Below are 12323 nucleotides of genomic sequence, written 5' to 3' on the forward strand. Positions count from 1 at the left end.
TAACTGTGAAGCTATCTCTCAATCTACATATCTTATTGTTTGAGACATGGGTGAATGGCACATTGTCCCATCAGCTGGTGGAGTGGTTGGGGTAGGAAGGCTAGATCAAGCTCTCTGTGAGTCCAGCTCCCTTTGGGCTAAAGTGGCTGGCCAGCAAGTCCTAGGATTTGCTTGGTTCCACCGTCATGGTCTTGAGATTACAGTTGTGTACTCCACTGTACTTTGTATTTTTATTTTATTCTGTTTTTTGGATTTTCAAGGTAGGGTCTCTTTCTAGCCCAGGCTGACCTATGTTCACTATGTTGTCTCAGGGTGGCCTCGAACTCACTAAGATCCTCCTACTCCTGCCTCTGGAGTGCCAGGATTAAAGGTATCTGCTACCATGCCCAGAGGTACTTTGTCTTTTTTTACATAGCTTCTGGGGATCCTAACTCAGGTGTTCGTGCTGGCATGGCAGGTATGTTACTCCCCAGCCCAAACTCCCAAAGTTCTTAAATTGAAGTATTAATATATATTTAAAGCTGTTTGATCTGTTACTAAAAAACCCAATGTTTTGCATTGTTTATTATATTGAAATGAACTTTATGTCAAAAGAAGAAAGGAAACATTTTTATTTTTATTTTTTGTTTTTTCGAGGTAGGGTCTCACTCTAGCCCGGGCTGACCTGGAATTCACTATGGAGTCTCAGGGTGACCTCGAACTTAGGGCGATCCTCCTAACTCTGCCTCCCGAGCGCTGGAGTTAAAGGCGTGTGCCACCAAGCCCGGCTAGGAAACATTTTTATGAACTACTGATTGTAGACAGCAAAGAATCTTCCATACATAAGTGTATTTCTTTAACTTATTTATTATCACAGTTAATTATACATTTGAGTTAGTGCTACATACAATGTGAGCGGTCAGGAGATTCATTCTGTCCCATCGGTGTGATCTCGTGGACAGCGACAAGAGGACTCAGTCTTAAGCTCTCAGCCTGGATCTGTGCTGGCTAATGTGTGATGGCACACGTAGACTATCTAGGAAGAGCTGTTCTCTGCTCTAAAATTAAAGAATTGGTAACCTCTAAGAAATCTTCAAAGTATAAACTGATTTCTGCTTCAAAAGAAATCTTGCATAGCGCAGGCAGTTATTATATACCTTATGGAACAGAAATAGGGAAACTAGCTTAGCTGAGAATTTAATAGTCCCAGGGTGCTTTTCAAAAAAATATAGCTAGATGAGCTATTATTGTTAGGAGTAAAGCTACTCTTAAAGACAGTGTCATAATAAAACAAGCTTTCACAGATTTTTTTTTTTTTTTTTTACAAGTCATCAGAGGAGAATCCTGCATCAACCTGAGGACACTTGAAGAGGCTTAGTCAGTTCAACTGATGTTTTTTTAAATGGCTGTAATGTTTAGTTTATAGGAAGTCAGATATCTTATTTGTTTATTTATTTGAGAGAGAGAAAGAAGCAAAGAGTGAGAGAGAGAGAGAGAGAGAGAGAGAGAGAGAGAGAGAGAGAGAGAGAGAGAATATGGACATGCCAGGCCCTCTAGCCCTGCAAACAAACTCCAGATGTATGCGTCACCTTGTGCATCTGGCTTATGTGGGTCGTGGGGAATCAATCCTGGGTTCTTTGGCTTTGCAGGCAAATGTCTTAACCACTAAGCTATCTCTCCAGCCCTCCTCTCAGTTTTTAAGCTGTTTTTTTGGTTGTTGTTGTTTTTTGAGGTAAGATCTTGTTCTAGCCCAGGCTGACCTGGAATTCACTATGTAGTTTTAGGGTGCCCTTGAACTCACAGCAATCCTCCTACTATAGCCTCCCAAGTGCTGGGGTTAAAGACCTCTGCCACCACACCCTGCTAAGCTTTATTTTTTAATCCAGACATGAATTTGAATGAATATGTTGGATTTTTCTAAAACAAATCATCAACTCTTTATTTTATGGACTGGTTTTGTGATGAATTTGTGTGTGTGTGATTGTGTGTGTTTTCCCTTTTCTTTCTTTCTTTCTTTCTTTCTTTCTTTCTTTCTTTCTTTCTTTCTTCCTTTCTTCCTTTCTTCCTTTCTTCCTTTCTTCCTTTCTTCCTTTCTTCCTTTCTTCCTTTCTTCCTTTCTTCCTTTCTCATTCTCCTTCCTTCCTTTCTCCCTTCCTTCTTTCTTTTATTTGTTTGAAACAATTTCTCATATAGTCCAGCCTAGCTTTAAACTTGCTATGCAGCCAGTGCTGGCTTTAAACTCTTGATTCTTCTGCCTCTGTCTTATGATTGCTGGGAGGGCAGGGGTGCACCACCATGCCTGGCTTTGGCTTGCCCTTTTCTCTTTTTCTTTCTTTTGGCTTTAGAGGTAAGGTCTAACTGTAGCTCAGGCTGACCTGTATTTCACTAAGTAGTCTCAGGGTGGCCTCAAACTCATGGCAATCCTCCTACCTCTGCTTTCTGAGTGCTGGGATTAAAGGCGTGTGTGACCACACCTGGCTTTGCTTGCCTTTTTCTTAAAGTTACATGGGTATTTTTCTTTCAAACACCAAATAACATCCCATAAATGGGATGCAAGGAACTAGAATCAATTATTAACCTATAGTATATAGTATATTTATCCTTTTTGTGTTACTTGCTGTAATCATCATAGAACTCTTCTAAAACAGCTATTAAAATCCCTATTTTACTCATAAGATGGTATTTATAGGAGTTAAAAGTAACTCAGTGCCATAAAGTTGATAAAGGTGAAGGAAGGTAAGACTTGAACGTAGGCATTTGAGATTTTACTTCTCCTATGATAAAGCTTCTATTTTTTTTTTTTTTTTTTTTTTTGTGGTAGGGTCTCACATTAGCCCATGCTGACCTGGAATGTACTCTGTAGGTCCAGTCTGGCCTGGAACTCGCTGAGTTTCCTGAGTGCTGGCATTAAAGGTGTGCATCAACAATTCTGTTTTTTTTTATATTTATATGTTTAAGAGAGAGATAATGGGTGTGCCATGACCTCTAGCTGCTGCAAATGAACTCCAGATGCATGTGCCACCTTGTGCACCTGGCTTACATGGGTCCTGGGGAATTGAACCTGGGTCCTTTGGTTTTGTAGGCAAGCACCTTAACTGCTAAGCCATTCCTCCAGCCCACAAAATTCTTTTTTTTTTTTTTTTGAGATAGGGTCTCACTCTAGCTCAGGCTGACCTGGAATTCACTATGTACTCTCAGGGTGGCCTCGAACTCATGGTAGTCCTCCTACTTCTGCCTCCTGAGTGCTGGGAGTAAAGGTGTGCACCACTATGCCTGGTTCAAAATTAAATTTTTAAGATGTAATCCCCATATGGTTTTAATTTTATATGCATAAATATATATTTCTCATTATAAAACCATCAAATGGATGAAATAACAAGTTTATGTTTAAAGTTATGCTACTAATTTTAAGCTATATCATTTAGAAAATTCAGATGTCGGGATATATAACAGAATAGATCGGGGAAGATAGCTGGCTCACTGGTTAAAGGAGCAAAGTCCTCTGGCCTGGAGTCAGCTCCCCAGCACCCACATAATTGGATGCGCATGTATCTGGCATTTTTTTTTAGAGGCAGGAGACCCCAGTATGCATGTATTCACTGTGTGCGTGTGTCTCTACATGCACACACACACTCATGAAAATAAATAGATAACTATGATAGAAGCATACAGGTGTGTTCACCTTTTCTCTAATTTTTCAAGGTTTCTTCTCCATCATCCTTCCCAGGGTAGGGTTTTACTCTAGCCCAGGTTGACCTGGAACTCATTCATTAATTGCAAGCTGCTTTGAACACACAGAAATCCTCCCACTTTTGCCTCCTGAGTGTTGGAACTAAAGGCATGAGCCACAACAGTAGTTCTTGAAGTTTTGCTACAACATTGACGTGCTGAATTGTATTAATTTTAGTGTTTGATTACTTGGAGAAAACAAGCCATTGACCATTTTTCCTGTGCAGCTCTGTGACTTTTGTGTCCGTCACTAGGTGGCAGCTCTGTCCCTGTGAATTAGCTGCTTAGAGCCATGAAGGAAGTGTTCAGTTTGCTGCTTGTGGATGATGAACATTTGTCAGTGGCCAGAATGTGAGGTCCCAGGATGGCTTAGTCAGGCCCTCAGCAGGGCTGGAAAGTGCCTGTCAACTGAAACTCACTGGAGCCTAGTGAATGAGTTTTGACTCTTACTCTCATCATGTAGCTAATGATTCTGAGAGCCCAGCAAATCTAGAAGTAACCCATGAGCCTAAAGCCTTCTTATACTCAGAGGAACCATAAGCTGTAGTGTTTCAAAAATATTTGATGCTGTCGGTTTTGGTGGCACATGCCTTTAAATCCCAGCACCTGGGAGGCAGAGGTAGGAGGATCCCCATGAGTTTGAGGTCACCCTGAGACTACATAGTGAATTCCAGGTCAGCCTGGGCTACAGTGAGACCCTACCTTGAAAAGCAAAACAAACACACAAAAAGATTAGTTATAAGGCACACTTTACTTAATTGCTACCCACTTTTTAACTTATTTTTTGCTTTTAACTGCTTTTCATTGTATGTATATGTATATATATACATATATATATGCATATATATGTGTATATATATGTGTGTGTGTGTGTGTGTGCGTGTGTGTGTATATATATATATATATATATACATATATATATATATATGTATATATATATATATATATATATATATATATATATATATATATACATATAGAGAGAGAATGAGTACTTCAGGGTCTCTTGCCACTGCAAATGAACTCTAGATACATGCACCACCTTGTGCATCTGGCTTAGCTGGGTGCTGGGGAGTTGAACCTGGGTCTTTAAGCTTTGCAGGCAAGTGCCTTAACCAATAAGCCATCTCTCTCTCTAGTCCAAAGTTTGATTTTTAAAACTCTTGTGATGAAGAGATGACTTAGTCATCAAGGCATTTGCCCACAAACCAAAGGACCCAGGTTCAATTCCCCAAGACTCATGTCAACCATGTGCTTGAGGTGGCATGTGCATCTAGTTTGTTTGAAGTGACTGGAGGCCCTGGTGCACCCATTCTCTCTCTCTCTATTGCCTTCTCTCTGTCGCAAATAAAAACACTAATTTTTGATAAGATTGGTAATATTACATGATGTAAGATTGGGTCCTGCAGTGTATATTTTTATTAATCATGACTACTCAATAGCATTATAAATTGATAGATAGAAAGAAGTTAAATACCATAAGAACTAACTTACAGTTTATATACAAATAAGTTTTCTGGCATCAGGAAATGTTCTGCCCCATCAGCCTGCTAGAACCCCTAGCTGTTTATTTGAATTTTATACTGTTTTTTTTTTTTTTAATTAGATCTGTTACAGTGTTCTTTTTATAATGGCCATGTAGAACAACTTACTAACTTCAGAAGCATTTTTATTAATATTTATTTGTTTGCTAAGAGAGAGAAAATGAGAGAGAGGAATGGGTGTGCCAGGGCCTCCTGTCACCGCAAATGAACTGTACATGCCTGTGTATCTGGACTTATGTGGGTACTGCGGAATTGAACTTGGGCCATCAGGCTTTGCTAGCAAATGCCTTTAACCACAGAGCGTCTCTCCAGCCCCTTAGAAGCATTTTTATTTAGAAACAAATCAAGAGAACAGAATAGGATAATGTGGGGTAGTAATATTGATGGTTCTTTATAGATTATTCACAACTATCTTTCCATAGAAAAGGTGAAAAGCAAAATAAACCTTGGTATAGTTAAAAAAAATGTGGATTACAAGAAAATTTGAAGCAGCAGTAGTCTTACAAGAAGACTCTATCAGTTCTGTCTCTCTGTGGTTGTAAACAAATAAAACTTTTAAAATTGTATTTATTTATTTATTTGAGAGGGAGAAAGAAGCCGAGGGGGAGAGAGAGAGAGAGAGAGATAGAGTGAATGGGCACACCAGGGCCTCCAGCCACTGTAAATGAACTCCATGCCATGCGCTCCTTTGTACATCTGGTTTATGTGGGTCCTGGAGAGTTGAACCGGGATCCTTTAGCTTTGCAGGCAAGAGCCTTAACTGCTAAGCCATCTCTCCAGCCCAAAACTATTTTTTTTTTTAAGTAAAAACAAACTAAAAAGGTCTGGAGAGATGCTCAGCAGTTAAGGCACTGGCTAGCAAACCTAAGGTTGGAGTTTGAATCTCCATTACCCAATTAAAGCCAGATGCGCAAAATGCCACATGCATCTGTAGCCAGATAAAAAACTGAGGCAAACATGCAATGTCACACATGCGCATAAGGTGCACATGCATCTGGAGCTCGTTCACAGTGGCTGAAGGGTCCTGGCATGCCCATTCTGTCTCCCTCTCTCTCGTTTTGTGTTGTTGAGGTAGGGTCTCACTCTAGCCCAGGCCGACCTGGAATTCACTATGTAGTCTCCGGGTGGCCTCAAACTCATGGCGATCCTCCTACCTCTGCCTCCCAAGTGCTGGGATTAAAGGTGTGCGCCACCATGCCCAGCCCATTCTCTCTCTCTCTTTTTTATTCTCTCTTTCTCTGCCTCTTTGTCTCTTTCACTAGCTCTCTCTCTCTCTCAAAAAAAAAAAAAAAAAAACACAAAAAACAATTAAGAATTTAAGAGCCAAAGGAAGGGTAGGACTCCTTACAACATGCCCTCCTGCCAGACATAAAATGGTCTGGATATTCGTGACCTCACAGTGCCTGACACTACCTACACAAAACCATCATAAGAGGAGGAAAAGATCACAACATCAAAATAAGAGAGAGACTGATTGAGATGGGGAGGAGATATGATAGAGAATGGAATTTCAAAGGGGAAAGTGGAGGGAGGGTATTATCATGGGATATTTTTTATAATCATGGAAGATGTTAATAAAATTGAGAAAAAAATAAATGAATGAATAAATAAATAAATAAAAAAACAAGGAAATAAAAATTTTAGAAGGAGAAATCTAAAATGCTTCTAACCACAAACATTCTAGATAAGGGGTTCTTAATCTGTGGGTGTGTCAGATTATTATCAACAATCCATAGAGAAATAACTAAAACATAACCCAGAGTAAGCAAAACAGGCCTGAAGGAGATAGGAGAAGATCCAGTACCTGGGGGTTAGTTATCCACAAAGCCCAGCTCAGTGTAGAGTCATTTCTCTGTGCTCAGTAAACAAACACTGAGTGAGTCTAGGCAGAGGCCAGTGGAAGGTAGTTAGGAAGAAAGAGAAGCAAAGATCCCTGCGTAGAGAGGCTCTAACTGAAATGAAAGCCCTTAACATGTGGAGAGGTATTTACTATACCATGTTATGGAGAAGAACGAACTTTTCAGGAAAGAAAAAAAAACAAAAACCCAGCACTTTTATTTTGTGGAAACTGCAACTGTAAGGGGTTTAAAGAATGATACAGACATTTTAGTATCAGCAACAAAAGGGTTGGGGGACCTGGTCTGTCATTTTTAAGAATGAAAGCCAGTTCATTCACTGGGAAGTGATGAGTTGAGCACAGAAAGAATCCGTTGTCACATACTGCCTTTGTGTTACTCCAGACAGAAGGGGCTTGGAGAGAAAACAAGTCATATCTTTGAGTTCTTGATGGTGTAAAGCCATGCTACATCATTCATGACCTGAGGAGACCAGGCCAGTCTTAGAAATAACCTAGCTGAGCAAAGTTCTTTGTTCTTCCCTTTATCAAACATCTACTGACCTACTGTATGCAAGATGTTTGTGGGAGATAGTAAAGAAAATACAAAGACTTATTACAACAGTATCCCAGGTATTAAGAAGTAGTCAACTGAGCCGGGTATCTTGGAGCACACCTTTAATCTCAGCACTCAGAAGGCAGAGGTAGGAGGATCACTGTGAGTTCCAAGGCCAGCCTGGGCTAGAGTGAGACCTTATCTCAAAAATAAATAAATAAATAAATAAATAACAAAAAAAGATGCAGTCAACTAAGCTATGTAGAGATGTATCATATATATGAGAACCTGGGCTGCTGGCTTTATAAACAAGCACCTTTAACTGCTGAGCCATATCGCCAGCCCCGCACCTAGTGTTAATATTTGATGAAAGAATAATGTATGGGAGACCACACCAGTGAGCTAGAGCAGAGGGTGCATCTTGGAGAGTGGTCAAGAATTCATTTTATATTACAGTGAAGGAAGATGCGGGCTTAGGCTTTGTTTCTCTGGGCACAAATTCTAGTTTTGCCTCTATTTGCCGAGGGGCTGTCAAAGATAAACACAATCAGAGACCAGTTAAGATGGAAAGGAAAGATTTTAATTATAACAGGGAAACATGTCAATTGTGACTGAATTAGACCTTGGGTTGGCTAGAGGTGACGACGTGTTTTTTAAAGGGAGCCTGAACGAACGTGGAGGAGGAGGGTGAGAAGAGCCTCTGAAGAGAATTATAAGGGTTTCGTTAATATAAATGAGATTAGGCAGTTATGCCTGTACTGGAAATCACTGAAATTAGGAATATGCCCTCTCTCAGAATCTGGGAGCGAGGGACCTTATCTTCAGATGGTGCTGGAATAAACAGAAAGGTTATTGGCCATCCTCCGTGTTCTCACACATCCATGTTGAACAGAGCAGGGAGGGGAAATGGGGTCATTCTAGAGATGTGGCCTTGAGCTGGCAGAAACAGAACAAGTGTTTGTTCAGGTCTTCTCAGGTCAAGGTTAAGGCCCAGTTTATTTGGGTGAAGGAAAATATCTTTGTTAGATCTTGTCTTAGTTTTTTATTTTCCCTGTTGTCACAGAAAACTGAATATTGTGGATTGATAACTTACAAGGAACAGAGGTTTTTATAAGTCATAGTTCTGGGAGCTCCACAGTGTAGCACTGGAATTCGTGAAGGCCTTCTCACTGTGTGATAGATAATAACGCAAGGGGCAACAGGTGGCGAAGGAGCTCCTTTCCAGCTCAAGGTCTCTGTTCTCTTACAAAGCCACTAATGCCATCATAAGTGATCCGCCCCCATGGCCTCATCTAATTACCTTCCAAAAGCCACTTCCAAATGTGATTTCTGGAGGCATTTAATTGCTTTAACTTGGGGGGTTAGGTTTCTAGCGTATGGCATGGGATGGTGATATTTAAACCACAGCAGAGCTGGAGTAGAATTAGTCGGTGTGACATTTATCACTCTCTGCAAGGAAAGCATCTTATCCAGTTTCCTTATGTGTAAAATATTTCTCACCTCAGAGGTTTTTGGATTCTAAATGTATTAGTTTATGTAAAAATGATTTGAAGAGCATAAGGCACATTGTTTTGTTTTTTTAGTTTTTTGAGGTAGGGTCTCACTCTAGCTGAGGCTGACCTGGAATTCACTCTGTGGTATCAGGGTGGCCTTGAACTCATAGCGATCCTCCTACCTCTCTTTCATCCCGAGTGCTGGGATTAAAGGTGTGCGCCACCACGCCCGGCTATAAGGCACATTGTAAATACTCAAAATGTTAGGTATTTCATTATTGTTGTTATTTTAATTATTATTATTGCTGAACAATGCTCTGCATTTTTTCCACAACCTGGGAATTGACCCCAGGGCGTTTTGCACATGCTAATTAAATGTTCTACCTCTGAGCTATATCCCAGCCCTACTCCTGTTTGTTTATTGTTTATTTAGTTTTGGGTTTTCAAGGTAGGTTTTCTAGCCCAGGCTGGCCTGGAATTCACTATGTAGTCTCAGGGTGGCCTGGAGGTCAGGGCAATCCTTCTACCTCTGCCTCCTGAGTGCTGGGATTAAAGGTGAGTGCCCCCATACCATGCTTGGCTATTTACTTTATAAGGCAGGGTCTGCTTTTTGCCTATGCCCAGGCTGGAGCTTACTCCCCAGGCTCTACTTAAGCTCATGGTGATCCTCCTCCTCAACATCCTGAGTGCTGGGATTATAGACACGGGCCACCACACTCGAGCTACTCTTTTCAGAAACCAGAAACGTTCGTTTCATAGTGTATCACGCCTCATTATGCATGGATTCTGGATTTAAAAACTCATATACGGACTAAAATTAATGTGACACACTTCTGTGGTACTTTATTCACATATGTCTAAAGTTTGTTTGCAGTGGCAGGAGGCCTTTGTGCAACCATGTGTGCTCTCTCTCTCTGTCTGTCTTTCTCAAATACATTTAAAAAATTAAAAATTAAAAAAAATTTTAAAAAAATTTTTTTTCAAGGTAGAGTCTCACTAGCTCAGGCTGACCTGGAACTCACTATGAAGTCACTGGTACCTCTGCCTCCTGAGTGCTGGGATTAAAGGCATGTGCCCCTCCCCCCCCACACACACAGAGAGAGAGAGAAAAAGAGAGAGAGAGAGAGAGAGAGAGAGAGAGAGAGAGAACGAGAATAGGTGTACCAAGACCTCTAGTCACTGCAAACTCCAGATGTATGCACTACTTTGTGCATCTCATTTTGTTCTTTCTTACTTGGGAATCAAACTTGGGTCATTAGGCTTTGTGGGCAAACACATTAGCCACTGAACCATCTCTCCACTCCCAAATGTAGTATTTTTAAAAATTTATTTGTGTGTGTGTGTCTGTGTCTGTGTCTGTGTGTGTGTCTGTGTGTGTGTGTGTGTGTGTATGGATGTGGCAGGACCTCTTGTCTCTGAGAAGGAACATCAGGCACTTCCATCATCTTTGGGGCCCACTTATCTCAGTTAACATGAGCGGGCAGGATTTGCCATCAAGTGCCTATAACTGTTGAGTCATCTTCCCAGCACATTAGAAGGTCAGTTTAAAGGCGGGAATTTTGCTCTGGCTCTTGCTTTTAGAGGCTTCAGTACTTGGTCACTTGGCTGTGCTGCTCCTGGGCCCATGTGTACTAATGCAGAGTCACGAACAGGGGGCTTGTGATGGGGCAATGTGATGCACCTGAGGGTAACAAGAGGCAGAGTGAGATAGACAGGATGGGCCTGTGACAGTGATTACCTTTACAAACACACCTCCAGGGACCAACTTCCTCCTGCCAGACTCCACTTCTGAATAGCTGCTTCAGTTGGAAACCCATGGATGGATTCATCCACTGATGATGTCATACCCTCATATTCCAATCAACCCTTAATTGCCAGACCTGTCCCCCAGACCAGTTAGGGACCACTTCTTATCTAAGCCACAATATGGTATATCCATGTTTTATAGCCCATTAAAAACATTATGAGTTAAGAGGGAATTGCCATGGGATATTTTTTTTATAATCATGGAAAATGCTAATAAAATTTAAAAAAAAAAAACATTATGAGTAAAGTAGAGAGTTTAACATGTGCCCAGTGGGCAGGGGTCATGGCTTATTTATTTATTTATTTTGGTTTTTTTTGAGGCAAGGTCTCACTGTAGCCCAGGCTGACCTGGAATTCACTTTGTAGTCTCAGGTGGCCTTGAACTCTTGGCAGTTCTACCTCTGCCTTCAAGTGCTGGGATTAAAGACATGTGCCACCATGCCCATCATCAGGCTAGTGATGAACTTTTGAACAAGGTAATAGCAAAAGGAGGTAATGGTGATGGGAAGAGAGGACAGAGCCAGTGAGAAGGGAGAGGGCAGGGCAGCTCTCTAAGACAGCCCACTGTGAGCGCGTCGTGGCTTCCTTCTTGTCAGCCGTAACCTTAATGTTACAGTAATGTGCTCTTTTTCTGGGAATGAGATAATCTTGAGCTTGGAAAAAAAAAATGTTGTGGGTGAACATTTTATTTTTCAATAGCAATTTGTATTTTGTGATATGCAAATGTTTAAATAATTTATAAGAGCTGACCATCAGCCATCTACACATAAGATTATATAGGAATGGAAGGATTTTGGCGGTTTGATTGCATAGAATTGCTGAGCCAAAGTAGATGACAAACTCTACTACTCCTGATAATATAGGGCTTCAGTACAATATTTTAAAGGTATTAATAATCTCAAAATTTATAACATGTTTTCATATTGACTAAAATTAGGTTTTTTTTTTTTAATCTATAAGGTTTGTGTCTACTATACAGGCTCCATATGAAATTCCCCAAATCATATTTTTCTTCTTTGAAAAATTAATTTGATTTTTGATCAGATTAAACTGTTACATAATTTCTGGAGACGCGGTAAGCCATTTTGAAGTGTAGTCATCTGAAGACAACAAAAGTTCATTTCTCCAATGCCAGGTCCTTTGGGGCACATCAGGTCTCTCTGTAGTTGCCCCCAGAAGACGTAGAAGACATTGAGGATTCCATTCCAGGCACAGGACACAGTGAAGCAGGCTCCTCTCTGGGGGGCTTATCACAGACCACCGAGCGCCCGGCGCCCCTCAGAGACGAAACGGGGCTTTGTCAGTGGGTGGGCCCCGAGATGCTTGCTTCCTGTGTGTCCTGAGCACAGAATGCTTGCTTGAAGGTCCTGAAAATAGACAGC

At 40.9% G+C, this 12323-nt stretch overlaps 1 protein-coding gene across 1 annotated transcript in view; it reads left to right on the forward strand.

The window, feature by feature from the left end:
- The window catches only part of Fmn2 (formin 2), a 389007-nt gene that overhangs the window by 111522 nt on the left and 265162 nt on the right, over nucleotides 1–12323 (forward strand). The window lies entirely within an intron of this gene.

This window comes from Jaculus jaculus, chromosome 1, assembly GCF_020740685.1.
Source record: "Jaculus jaculus isolate mJacJac1 chromosome 1, mJacJac1.mat.Y.cur, whole genome shotgun sequence".
NCBI classification, from domain to species: domain Eukaryota; kingdom Metazoa; phylum Chordata; class Mammalia; order Rodentia; family Dipodidae; genus Jaculus; species Jaculus jaculus.